At 38.0% G+C, this 14,459-nt stretch overlaps 1 pseudogene; it reads right to left on the bottom strand.

Annotated features, from left to right (window-relative positions):
- Positions 1 to 10,682: 10,682 nt before the first annotated feature.
- Positions 10,683 to 13,545, bottom strand: LOC133628884 (uncharacterized; annotated as a pseudogene).
- Between the last annotated feature and the right edge of the window lie 914 nt (positions 13,546 to 14,459).

The following is a 14,459-nucleotide window of genomic DNA, read 5'->3' as shown; positions in this document are numbered from 1 at the left end:
AAAGAAAAACCTACTTAATGCTTTATATTTATGTTTAAATCCACTTATCTTTTCAATATTTTCCGTGAAAATTCTTGACCTTTTGATTTAATTATGATTTTTTTTTAAAAAAAAAAATCATTGTTATACCCTCTTAGCCTAACATGTTCTATTTCATCCCATTCTCCAATATGATCCAGAAATGATGTCAAAGTGCCAAGGTGTAAAATTTCCACAATTTCCATGGAAAAAGAATAAATACTAGATTTTACTTTCTAGAGAAAGTCAGGTAAATGAGAGAAAAAAAACCCTTGCTCATTCAAATATTTCTTCATAGTTTGAAGTATAGAGCTTGACATGAGAGTAAGTTACATCACTGAAGTATGAAATCTTGTTAGACAAAGTAAAGTAAAATAGCAACTTGCTTGTTCAGCAGCCAAATGGACGTTTTTGCTAAGGAAACTAACATGCTTAAGAATGGAGGGTCAACAATTTAAATGTTGATCTGCTTCTCTCAGTGAGTCTTCACTGAATCCCTGCCTCTGCAAGAAGATATGGAGGATATGGTAGAAGACATGCTTTCCAGGGTGACGTCTAAAACTGGTTTTGTGAATACAGGATCAACAAGCTTTTAAAAGGAATCTTATTATGCCTAGCTTTTTAATAACTCTTATATAAAATGTGCTGCATGCTGCAAGCCAATCCTTCCTGTAAGTCTTAATTCTTCAAAAATGCAGTAACTCAAGCTAAAATATTTTTAACGTCATGCACTGGACTTGTCAGAATATCTTGCAGCTGGGGAAAATATGTGGGCCTTGCAGTTCAATAAACTGGGAGTATTATTGACCAAGAAGAACGGAAGTGAATTCCAAAGATGAGACTATTTTAAGCTAATTAAATGTCCCAGGGTACTATATGCAAGAGTGGGAACATCTGCTACTGTGTCCTAGTCAAATTACAGGTTTAGTAATTACTTGCTGCCTAATTGAGCTCCTGATTAATTTTAGCTGGATTTAAGTACTTGTCATGCCTTTCTGTATTTTATTATTGTTGTCATTACAGTGGAGTGAGCCACTGATGACAGAATGGTTGCCCCACTTTGGCTTGAGCTATGTGTGCTATATGTGGATGATAATTTTTGGGGGAGCACACATGGATTATGAAAGTCAATTTCTATTGGATTGTTTTAAGCCATAGACAAAAGTGCAGACTTGAACACTGACATCTATGTACTACAGAGGGCCAGCAGCAGTTTTCCTGGAGGAAAATGAGGACCCTACTGAATAAATCTCATGTGTCCCACTGGTTCTCCCCCACCTCCACCCAGGTACAAAGAATCTATTTATATTATTATTTTGTTATGATGTACAGATGAATGGTTCTATTTATACTTAAAAGTATCATTAAAGTGTATTGTATTCCAGATGACTGTAGTGTATTTCTTATAATGAATTTAACATTCTGTTTACATATAGGAGTAATCCAGATCTTATATGTCTGATGGAAAAGTGATATGGATATTTACTAGATGTTTTATGTGATAAAACACCAAATAATAAAAAAATTGTATCAGTATTTTGTTCTTTTCTCATTACATAGTATATTCCAGTTATACGTCCATATTGAATTGCTCAAACGATGCTTGTGTGAAGAATTTTATAATAGTAGATATCAGTATGCATATATGTTCACATATAAATACAAATACATTTTAAAAGGAAAAGAGTGAAACATCTATATGTTTGGTAATCACATATGGGATTATGTAAGAAATATGGCAGACTGGCAGAATATAAATCATTTGGTGCAATCACTGTGCTCTTGATAGTATCTTTAAGACTTCTGTTGTGCTAAACTGAGTATCAGATTTCAGCAACTGTGCCTGACAATAGATTGTGGCTAAATCTGACAAGGCCCCTGAGAAAGAGTGCTGCCCTCTGTCACCACATGTCCTGGAAAGGGTTTTATACCTGTTACAATATCCTGAGAAGGGGTATTCATTGATAAATCTATGCAAGTTAATTCCTAATCCCATAAAGCTAATGATCCGTGAAGGATATCTTAAAGATTCTTACTATGAATAAGCATATTATTCAGACTATCAGATGTAGGGCTTTTTCCTTCTATTAGTTTTCGTTGTGCAATTATTAGACTCCTTAACTGAGAACATGTTATCAAAAACATTGTAAGACTTGCTTAATCTCTCTTACAATTCAAAAATACTGTTGGAATCAAAAATTAATAATCTTCTTGGTATTTTAAATTACTTAATACCCAGTAGATATGTGATTTTCTAAACTGACAATTCACATGACAAAAAAACTCAAACACTGGTTTCTAACAAATGCTTTCAAATTTGCACATAATGCAGAATGATGTTAAGATCAATTTTTTTCTTAACCAGAAATGATCTCTTTGACATATGTGATTTTGATCTCTCATTCAAATAACTTGTTTAACCCATATACCATTTTGAAGTATCTAACTCACTGTAATTATAAATTTTCTAGGTATTTGCTCCCCTGTAATCTCAATGAGGCTGAAGAAAATAGTTTACAATTCACTACTATGCTTATATAAAATCACAGAGTGGTAAGCATTGGAAGGGACCTTTAGAGATCATCTAGTCCAACCCCCCTGCAGAAGCAGGTTCACCTAGATCATGTCGCATAGGAACATGTCCAAGTGGGTCTTGAAGACCTCCAAGGAAGGAGACTCCACAACCCCTCTGGGCAGCCTGTGCCACTGCTCCGTCATCCTCACAGTGAAATAGTTTTTTCTTATATTTAAGTGGACCTTTTTGTGTTCCAGCTTCATCCCATTACCCCTTGTCCTGTTGCTAGCTACTATAGAAAAAAGGGATGTCCCAACCTCCTGACACCCACCCTTTAGATATTTGTAAATGTTAAGAAGATCTCCCCTCAATCTCCTCTTCTCCAGACTAAACAGCCTCAGTTCCCTCAGCCTTTCCTCGTATGAAAGATGTTCCAGTCCCCTGATCATCTTTGTGACCCTGCGCTGGATTCTTTCCAGTTCTCTGTCCCTCTTGAGCTGAGGAGCTCAGATCTGGACACAGTATGGGATACAGTATGGGATAGTGCTGCATGAAATACTGGGCATGGTATTTCATGCAGCAAGGGCAGTTGTCTTTTCCTCCACCAGGTGCTCAATGGATGGATATCTTGAAAATATCCTTACTGAGGCTCAAAAGAAGATGCATTCTTTCACTTCAACTCATTAAAAGCTTCTAAAATTGTTGTGGATATAGCATCTATTCTGACCCAATACAACATAAGAGTAGCATTATTTGAAACCCTTTTTTAATAACAGATTAGCCAGTACAGGAGCAGGCCTTTCTGGTGTCTAATCTTTTAGTAATGATGTCCAAATCTATTGATTCATATCAAAAGAAGAAGATCATCACAGTTCCAGCAGAAAACTGCTCATATCCCCATGTACCTGTTACTCCATCTCACAATGCTTAGATACACTCAGAAAATATCTTTTGGAGAAAGCTGTGAATCCTGTTTTTCTGCACACTCACCTGTGCAGTGGCTGGAGCTCTGCTGCTATCAAATCCAAGTTTGCCCAGTAATCTTTGCTGCATGCAGCTATCAGACACAATATGAGACACCACAGAGGAAGTCCTGCTGTCTAGTGAATCATGAAAAATATGAAAATTATGAAACGTGAAAAAAATAACAGATGAGTTGCTCTTTAGCTCTATCCACTTGGTAAAGTTAATGAGCAGTCAACACATTTAAAAATGTTTATTTTTAAAGAGTAACACAAGAGATTTCCTAACCCTCTCCCTGCTGTTCCTGGGACATACACTGACAAAAACCACAGATTTGAATACTGTCAAGTCATACAGGGCTGAATACATCTTCTAATCAAGCAGAGAAAAAAACCCAGTCCCTCACAATATGAGAAGAATATGGTTCATTAAACTCTTATTTCTAATCTTGATTTGTGTTTGCTCATATATTTTAATTTGGAATAAATAAAAAATGATATTGATAGCCCAGAATGTGTTTCTAGAAGAGAACAAAAATATGTTTATTATGATTCCCCTCTTGCATGTTTAGAATGATACAGCTGAGATTGACTGACCTTGTGAGAAGTCCTATTCAACAAGAAAAAACCAATTTATTTAACAAACTACATCCAAAAAATTACACACAGACCAAGAACTGAGACAGAATCAAGAAAAGAACACAATGAGTTCTAGATGTCCTTCTCTGGAATTTCAGAAGATTTAGGACAAATGGTTGAGTAGGAAGGATCAATATAAGCCATGATGAAATTTATTTGCAGGATGGCAATGCATAGGTACCATAGGTACCAAGTTAGCACAGTACAGGAAATAGTCCTCTGCTGCACAGAGGCACCTATGTGTCCAAGTAGGCATGGAATGCTCTGGGATCCCAGGACTACTTTCACACTAGAAAATCAGGAGTGAGGATTGAGTGTCAGTGTTTTTCAACCCTGAAACACAGTATTTTCTCAAACAAATAGATTATGTTATAGGAAATTCCAGCATTGGAGGTATGGATGCTTTTGGTTTTCCTGTCTGTATTGTGTTGATTTACCTTAAATAGTTAATAGTTTTCTTAACAGGGTGTTGGAGTATTATGTATCAGAGTTCTTGTGTTTCTTCAGTCTTTATTTTTTATTTCTGTCCTCTTTCTATTATTCCTACTGATTCATCTCTTCAGACATCTCTGATAGTAACTTGTGCTACCCTTATCCCAAACTAACATCACACTGTAGTGTGAGATAGAAGTTTGATTTGGTACACCGTAATAATCAATAATATTTGTGTATATGTGTGTGTATGTGTTTTGGGGACAAGAATAGATTTCATGTTATCTGTAAAAGATACAGTCTTTTACATGAATGATGTCTTAAACAGGATGACCATGATAGTTGACAGACAAGTAATAATGAAACAATTATGACTATAGAATTAGTGAACTAGTACAAATACTAAATCGTGCTCTCCTTAAAACCCATCTGCCTGAGGCATACCTCTCTGTATTATAATACACCAAACCATTCTGTGAGATTTAGTAAGTAAGTAGAAGTATCTCCTCAATACTGATATGTGTCAAGATGTTTTTAAAACGAAAAAAAAAAATCATCAGTAGATACAGGCAGCAGTAAGTTTAAGTCACTGTCCTTCATACTAAAGGACTGTCCCTTGTGTAGGGTAGCATAGGTGGGCAGTTCCCTCACTACTGCATAGTGCCAAGGGAAGCAAACAAGGGCCTGAAACAGTTGTGAGGGGTTTGTCTTTTATTCTTTGTCTCCCTTTTCTTTCTAAGTTTTTGAAAGACACAAGAGGGAACATAAGAAACTGACCAGAGGCTGTCTGGATGTTATGGTGGTTTCAGTGAGAGTCATGACAGTGGTTGATTGGTGTATGGAAACCACTGTCTCAGAAGACATTTGTGTTCAACTTAAAGAGAGCCTTCACCTTTGAAAACAGGCATGAGAGATTAGTGTCTCTAATGAATCTCCTAAGTCTCTTTCTTCTACAGTCTGCTTTGAAACAGCAACTTGAACTTTTGAAATTCCTCCTTCCTCTATCTTGATAATTCTTTTTCTGATTTACTTTCTGTAGAAACCTGAACATGCTAGTATTTCTGTGGCATTTCTAAGGCATCCTTCCAGACCTGTAAACAGCTGTTGCACAGTCTGCATAACCTATACACTAATTTCCTTAAATGAGATTGTAAAATGTAGACATTTTCTAAATATTTCATTTTTAAAGACTTATGTTAATATGAGGTTTCCATATATCTACGATACCAAGTCAAAAGTAATATATTTGTAAAAATTATACACATTTATATGTCTGTATGGATACACATACATTCACAAAGATTGCAAAAATATTAGTCGTTCTTTTACATAGTCAAAATTCACTCCAAATATTTTCTGTCTTAATTTGTAAGACAATAATATTTACATGCTAAATACAATCCTTAGTACTGTTGATATTCCTAGAAATTGAAGTAACTATCTAAGTAACTATCTAAGGTTGCACATACAGAACAAGTTTTCAGTGGAAGGTGAATATTTACAGAGCTCCATTGAGCAAATCTGTTCATTCTGTTTCTGAAAGAGGATTATACTATTTAGATTTGATTTTCAAACCTTTTTTAACACCTAGAAAATGAGGGCTGCTTAATTTTGGAAAATACTTTGATTAGATATTTCTCCATGGTGTTTGCATGAAAACAAGAACAGAACAAGCCCATGGCTTCATACCACCAAAGACAGTGCAGCAAGTAGAGAAAATGAGTGCTTATATCACAAGAAAATGAGATCAAAATAATGAAATAAAGTGTAAACCCCAAAATTATTTGACTGAGTCACAAAACCTCAAACTCCATTGATCATTGGTTTCAATGACTTTCTTGTAACTGTCCAAGTATCATAAACCAACTTTTTTTCTTTTCTTTTAATGATCCTTAGCAGTTTTGCAAGGGTATTAGACCCTTCATTAATCATTTTTCTTCTTTGAAATTTTGACCATAAACTTAAGCTAATTTTCCCAAAGGCATGGGAGGATACGTTGCAAGCAATTTTCATTTGTAATTTACACGTGCCATATGGAGAATTTACCCTTTACTACAGTTTAAGACCAAATGTTCTGCATTTCATTTTACTATGAAGGGGATTTTACAAAGGCCATGATTCTCTGAATCAACAAACTAGATAGTTATTACTGAATCTTGGGATCTGCTTTTGTTTTTGTGTACAGATAAATGTTTGTAATCTTCCTCCCCTATCTTTCCCACTCCCCTCCATTCCTGAAAATCCAATATCTGTTGAATAATGTGCCAGTTTTAGGCCATTTTCTTTTCTACAGAATTTCTGAAAAATTCTAGACATTCTGGAAGGTTACTGATTTACCACAATATTCATTACCTACTTAAAATTCTTTCTGAGATTCAACTGGAGAAATAATTCCTTCTGTTGTTAGTGTAGAGTTTTCTGAGTAGCAGCAAATAATAACTTTTTCATTCCATTTCTTTCATGCCATAATATGGAATATCTTTGGTGAATTTCAATTTTTAGAGACATGTATTTACAAATGGTGTGAAACATGCTTCCTGAGCGTATATACAGGTGCAAATTGATACACAAACTATTCAAGGGAAAAACTTGTAGCGCTCATAAGCTACATACCCTTTTTGCTAGCAGCTGAGTGACTAATTAATGTGTTACTAATTGTGGTTTCAGGTTGTGCTGTTACTTACAGAATAACAATATTTTAGGCATTTCTGATAGATGTAAACAGCAAGCAACCCCTAGACACTTTTATTTGTCTATGTGAAAGATATTTTCATTATACTTGAACCTAACTGAAGTAAAATACATGGGCTGTGATATACATGTCTTTCTTGTATTTTGAAGAAACAAAGGCGTCTACTGATAGCTCTTATGGGGAAATTTAAGTAATTTAAACATTGGTATAGATAGCCTGCTTATGAGTTACCAAGATCAGCCTTAAGGAAAATCCTCTGGTCTGGAATAAATTAGATGTACTTTTTATTACCACTCCCTCAGACGAGAGCCTGCAAATACAAATGAGCTTCTAACAGGGCCTTGAAGATAAACAGATTCACATGCTACCATTTCTCTAAGGTAAGAATTTCAGAGGCTGGACAACTTAACTGAAATTGTGCAGATACTCTCATTTAAAATTCATTAGTTGGATACAATTTTATTGTTTTTCTACCAGAGTTAAGATGGATCTGTAAGTAAATGTCCACCAAGTCTCAAGGTGTTTTAAAATCCGAATATAGATTTTGCATGTTGGTAATAACCTGTGTACAAGCTGCTAACTGATTGACTTCCTGTCATTTAGAAGGGGACAGTGAAGCAAAAGACAATTTGTATTATGTGTAGTCAGCACCTTTGTTCAGGTGTTTTTTGTTTGTTTATTTTTTCCCAAAGCTCATACGTTTCAAATAAATTTATAAAACCATACATGATTATGGTTCCCCATTGAAACAAGAGCTCTTTTTCCACATTTGCGATTCTACAGATATGGACCTTTAAATGTGGCTGTAACACTTTGCAAATATACTGCCTTATATAGCCTTATCTGAAGCTTTTTGTACTTTTTTTGTGTATCATCAGTGGTCAAGAAAATCTTAGCATGAGTGAAACTCCTGGAGTGCAAGTTTATGTCCCCAAAAAATATTGACTGCTAGTTCCAATTGTCATGGGTTTCACAAAGTGATGTCCTGAATGTAGCTCTGTGTAATGCTTTCGGTACTTAATGAAATAGAAAAGGAGTATGTTAAGACCTCTAACGTCACAAAAGTGGAAGAGTCAATTATGTAAACAAGTTACTTGTGTTCAAAATGATTCTGACAAAGAGGAAAAATGGTCAGGTGAATTTCAAGAAGGAAAAATGTGATTACTCTTAGGCAAATATCCAGCAGTGGAAACACAACGTGCTGACAATCTGACAGTAGATTTTTCAGGGAAAGATCTGAGAGTTGTGATAATATGAGTTTGCAAGCCATGCTGTTGTGAAATAGGCAGAGCCGTTGCAACAGGCACAGGAGCTCCTCCAGCTTCCTTCTGCTTTGCTGAGGCCTCACATGGAGTATCATGTGTCCTTTGGGGGATGCATTTCAGAAAGATGTGCAAGAAACAAAGTAGACCTAGAGGAGAATTAAGAGAACGAGAACTGAGAAGATGAGAAAATATGACCTCTGAGAAAAAAGTTATTGTCTTGATTTTTGATTTTTTTTTTCATGTACATGACAGAAGATTTGGGAGACTAGGATGATCAAAGTCTTCAAGAATAAAATAGGATAGTCATCTTAGGTACTTAAAAGCTTTGAAGGCCTAGTATACTGAAGCACTGGAACGGATTGGCTGGGGAGTCTAGGATTTCTCTATCATTGGAAGACTTAACATTCAGGTTAATCAGGTAACTACCTGCAATAACATATCTCCAGTCAATACCACTTTGGAGTAAGAGGATTAATTTGTTTCCTCAAGTCTCTTCCACATGTAACCATATAAGATTCTGTGATTTATGCTAGCTTTGTCCTAACATTATTATAACACAGCTAATAGTACAGCATGTTTCTGTAGCTTTAGAACTGCTTAGGAAATTTTTATGCTTTTGCCAGAAATCAGAAATTTGTTAACATTTTAAATTACTTTCAGGAAGCTTGAATTACTTCTCTAGTTTTGATTTTCTACCAGAATATAACATTTATGTAATTTCAGAAATACTATGTTAAGATATGAATGTTTAATTTTTAAGTTTACAAATCCATTCACTGGTCCTGGATTTTTTTTTTTTTTTTTTTTTACTTTGAGACAGAGAACATTTCATATGATTGAAAAATTTAACTAAAACAAATTCTGTTAATATACACTGTTTATGAAGGGCTCAAAAAAGTTTTCCTGAAATAGGTGGAAAAAGAATTATCATTAGACAAAAACCATCACTTGTGACTCACACAGTATGATTCTCTGCAAGTTCAAAGGCATAAGATTAACTGACTGTGATGAAAATTGGTGTTAAGAGATTCAACTTGCAAACATTTCCAATAATTATAGAAACTCACAATGGTAGGAGTTGGAAGGAGCCTCTAGAGTTCATCTAGTCCAACTCCCTGCTAAAGCAAGTTCACCTTAATCATCCTGGAATGAACCCAGGTAGATTTTGAAAATCTTCAGAGAGGGAGACTCCACAGCCTGGGTAGTCTGTGCCTGGGCTTTCTCATCTGAACAGCAAAGAACTATTTCCTAGTGTTCAAGTGAAACTTCTACTCCAGCATGTGTCCATTGTCCCTGTGCTGTCACAGGGGCTCACCCCATCCTCTTGACACTCATCCTTTAGGGTTTATAAGCACCGATAAGGTCTCCCCTCAGCCTTCTCTTCACCGGGCTAAACAACTCCCAGCCCTTCCTTGTAAGAAGGATGTTCCAATCGCTTCAGCATCTTGGTAACTGTGTGGTATCTCTGCTTCTGGACTCCATACAGACCTTCTCTATTACTCTTGAGCTGGGGAGCCCAGAACTGGACACAGCACTCCAGATGTGGCCTTACCAGGACAGAGTAGAGGGGCATGATAACTTCCTTCAATCTGCTGACTGCATTCTTTTTAATGTATGCCAGGATGCCTCTGGGCTTCTTGGCCACAAGGGCATAAAGCTGGTTCAAGCTTAGTTTGCTGCCCACCAGGACTCCTAGGTCTCTCTCTGCAGAGCTGCTCTCCAGCAGGTCATTCCCAGCCTGTCCTGGTGCATGGGATTGTTCCTTCTGAGGTGCGGTACTCTGCATTTACTGCTGTTGAACCTCATGAGTTTCCTCTCTGCCCAACTTTCAAGCCAGTTGGAATCTTGCTGAATGTCAGCACAGCCTTCTGGTGAATCAGCCAGTCCTCCCAGTTTGGTGTTATCAGGGAACTTGCTGAGTGCATGCTCATGATGACCTCAGGCAGGTCATCAATGAATATGTTAAATAAGATTGACCACTGAACCAGCCTCTGTGGAGCTCTGCTGAACACAAACCTCCAATTTAACTCTGTTTTGTTGATCCTTTGGACCTTTAGGTTGTGTAATTCAGACAGTTCTTACAGAATCATAGAATCATTTAGGCTGGAAGAGACCGTTAAGATCATTGAGTCCAGCTTTTGTTCTAGTCCTATCAACCACTAGACCACTTCTCTAAGTACAACATCCATTCTTCTCTTAAACACCTCCAGTGATGTTGACTCCACTACCTCCCTGGGCAGGCTGTTCCAATACCTGACAACCCTTTCAGGAAAGAAATTCCTCCTCACATCCAGCCTGAATATCCCTTGAGGCCTTTTCCTCTTACTCTGCTGTTTGTTACTATGGAGAACAGACTGACCCCTGCCTTGCTATGACTTTCCTTCAGGTAGTTGTAGAAAGTGAGAAGGTCTCCCCTGAGCCTTCTTTTCTCCAGGCTAAACAGCCCCAGATGCCTCAACCATTCCTCATATGAAACATGCTCCAAATACTTCACTAGCTTGGTAGCCCTCCTCTGGATCCTCTCTAGCATCTCAATGTCCTTCTTGTAGAGAAGGGCCCAAAACTGGATACAGTATTTGAGGTGCAGCCTCACCAAAGCCAAGCACACGGGAATGATCACTTCCCTGCTCCTGCTGACAACACTGTTCCTGATTGATCCAGGCCAGGATGCCATTGACCTTCTTGGCCACCTGGGCACACTGCTGGCTCCTGTTCAGCTGCTATCAACCAACACTGCCAGGTGCCTCTCTACTTGGCCGCTTTCCAGCCACTCCTCCCAAAGCCTGTAGCGCTGCTGGCGTTTGCTGTGGCCTAAGTGCAGGATCCAGCACTTGGCTTTATTGAAAGTCATGGAATTGGCCTTGGTACAATGATCTAGACCATCTAGATTGCTCTATAGAGCTTCCCTACTCTCAAGCAGATTGACATTTCCACCCATTTTCGTGTCATATGCAGACTTACTAAGGGTGCACTCTATCCCCTCAGCTAGATCATTAATAAAGATATTAAACAGGAGTAGCCCCAGTACTGAGCCCTGGGGGACACCACTCGTGACCAACTGCCAACTGGATTTGACTTCATTGACCACAACTCTTTGGTCCTGATCATCTAACTGGTTTTTCACCCAGGAAAGTATATGCCCATCCAAGCCAAGAACAGTCAATTTCTCTAAGATAATGCTGCAAAGAAACAGTATCAAATGTCTTACTAAAGTCAAGGTAGACAACATGCACAGTCTTTCCTTCATCCAACAAGCAAGTCAATCTGTAATAGGAGATTAGGTTTGTTAAACAGGACCTGCCCTTCATAAACCCATGCTGATTGGGCCTGATCATCTGGTTATCCTGCATGTGCTGCATAATACAACTTTGCATGACTTGCTCCATCAGCTTCCTGGACGCTGAAGTCAAACTGACAGGCCTGTAATTTCCTGGATCATCCTTCTGTCCCTGGTTATATATTGGCAGACTTCCAATCAGATGAGACCTCAGCAGTCAGCCAGGACTGCTGATAAATGATGGACAGTGGCTTGGTGAGCACCCCTGCTAGTTTACTCAGAACTCTAGGATGTACCCCATCCAGCCCCATAGATTTGAGTATATCAATGTGGAGCATCAGGTCACTGCCCATCTCCTCCTCAGTTGTGGGGGGGACATTTTTCTCCTTGTCATTATCTCTTGAGGGGGTGACATTCCCCAGTACAAATGCTCCTATTACTCAAGATTGAGGCAAAGAAGGCATTAAGCATCTCACCCTTATCCTCGTCTTTTACTGCCAAGTTTCCTTCTGGATCTAATAGGGGATGGAATCTCTCCCTGGTCTTTCTTTTATTGTTAACATATTTACAGAAACTTTTCTTATTACCCTTTACCTCCAAAATCAGTTTGAATTTTAGCTGCGCTTTTGACCTGGCTCATTTTACAGCACATGGGGATGGGATGTTCCTTAGCCTTTAAGATTTCTTTTTTAAAAAGTGTCCAGCCTTTCTGGACTTCTATAGTCTTCAAAAGTGACTCCAAAGGGATTCTATTAAGTAACCCTTTATGAGATCCTCCTTGATCCACCTCACTGTCCACTCATCCAATGCACAATGTCTGAGCTTTCCTATGAGGATATTGTGGGAGACAGTCTCAAAGGCCTTTCTGAAGTCAAGGTAGACAACATTCATCGCTCTCCCCTCACCCAGATAGCTAGTCATGCATCATAGAAAGCTATCAGATTGGTCAAGCAGAATTTCACTTTGGTGAATCCATATTGACTTCCCTTGATAACCTTTTTTTCCTTCATGTGCTTAGAGATGATGTCTAGAATGAGCTTTTCAGGGATGAAGGTGAGATTGACTCGTCTATAATTTCTTGGGTCCTCTTTCTTGCCCATTTTCAAGACTTGATCTTTCATTGATCTTCCTCCCATCCTCAGACACCTTGTCTGTACTCCATGATCATTCAAAAATAATAGACAGTAGTTTAGTAATAACATCAGCCAGCTCCTTCAACACATGCAGGTGGATTCCATCAGGACCCCTAGATCTGTGGGTGTCCAGCTTGTTCAACATATCTCTAACTCAATCCTCCTGAACCAAGGTAAGGTCTTCCTTTCTCCAGACTTTCTCACTGTCCTCCAGAAACTGGGCTTCCAGAGGCTTGGCCTTAGAAGTAAAGCAAAGAAAGCAGTCAGCATCTCTGTCTTCTCTGTATCCTCTGTCACTAGGGCACCCACCTTGTTCAGCAAGGAGCCCATAATCTCCCTAATCTTCCTTTTGCTGCTGATATGGTTGAAGACGCCCTTCTTTTTGTCCTTTACATTCCTCATCACTCTGAGAGTGTTCCTATATTGTTCCCTAATGACCAGATCATTTCTCCATGTTCCATAGACTTCTTTCTTCCATTTGATTTGTTCCAGCACATCCCTGTTCATCCATATAGATCTCTTATCTCCTTTATCTATTATTTCACTTGTGGAGATACACATATTGGGCTTGGATGAAGTGTCAAAGGTTAACCAGCTTTCTTGAGCAGCCATATGTGTTAGAGTCCCAGCCTATGAGATTCTTCCAAGCAGGTCTTTGAAGAGGCCAAAGTCAACTCTCCCGAAGTCCAGGGTCATAATCCTGCTTGCTACCCTGCTCCACCATCTCGTTTTCACTTCAGTCAAGGCTGTCCCTGAACTTAATATCCACTACCAAACTTACTTTATTTGTTAGTACAAGACCCAGCAGCACACCTCTTCTCATTGGCTCCTCAACCACATATATCACAAAGTTGTCATCAATGCACTGCAGGAAACTCCTGGACTGCATGTGCTGTGTAAGTCTCCCATGAGAACAAGGTACTGTATCTTTTGCAATTGGAGAGAAAGATAACTTTTAGCACTGACCTGAGTTGTAATTCTTTCTGGAATACAATGAATATTTATGGCCAGAAGTATTGACTTCAGAGAAACCTGGAAGGAAGGAAATAAAAAATTAGTCATAACACTACCTTATGTATATGTATACTTATTCTCTGTAACACTGTTACCACCCAGATGGGGATAATCTATTTGTGAAAAGATTTGGAATTAAGGGAAAGTCAAAGAAAATGTCTTTTGTTAACAATATTAGTCCAGGCAAAGTGCTTACCGGTGCAGTGTTTGAGATTCAAATATTTGGTGTTACTAATGACAACTAATATGTGATTTTAGGTTTTCTATCACACATATTTTTCATTCAGTTTATTCTTTTCAGCTTTACAAACTATTTGAGATATGAGCAAAATCTAGAGAAAGAAAGTTGCTAACCATAAGCTACAGGTAGTAGCATCAAAGCCAACACTGAGAAGAGAGAGACAGACTGGAGTGCTTTTGTGAGGTGAAAAACTTGTGAGATATGATAGAAGGTATAATTTTTCTAATGTTGAGAGGTAATAAGGAAATGTATTTTTAAAGTAGGTAGAAAT

Source organism: Colius striatus, chromosome Z, assembly GCF_028858725.1.
Source record: "Colius striatus isolate bColStr4 chromosome Z, bColStr4.1.hap1, whole genome shotgun sequence".
Classification (NCBI taxonomy): domain Eukaryota; kingdom Metazoa; phylum Chordata; class Aves; order Coliiformes; family Coliidae; genus Colius; species Colius striatus.
The sequence above is the reverse complement of the archived record's forward strand: the minus strand, read 5'-3'. Positions and strand labels throughout refer to the sequence as shown.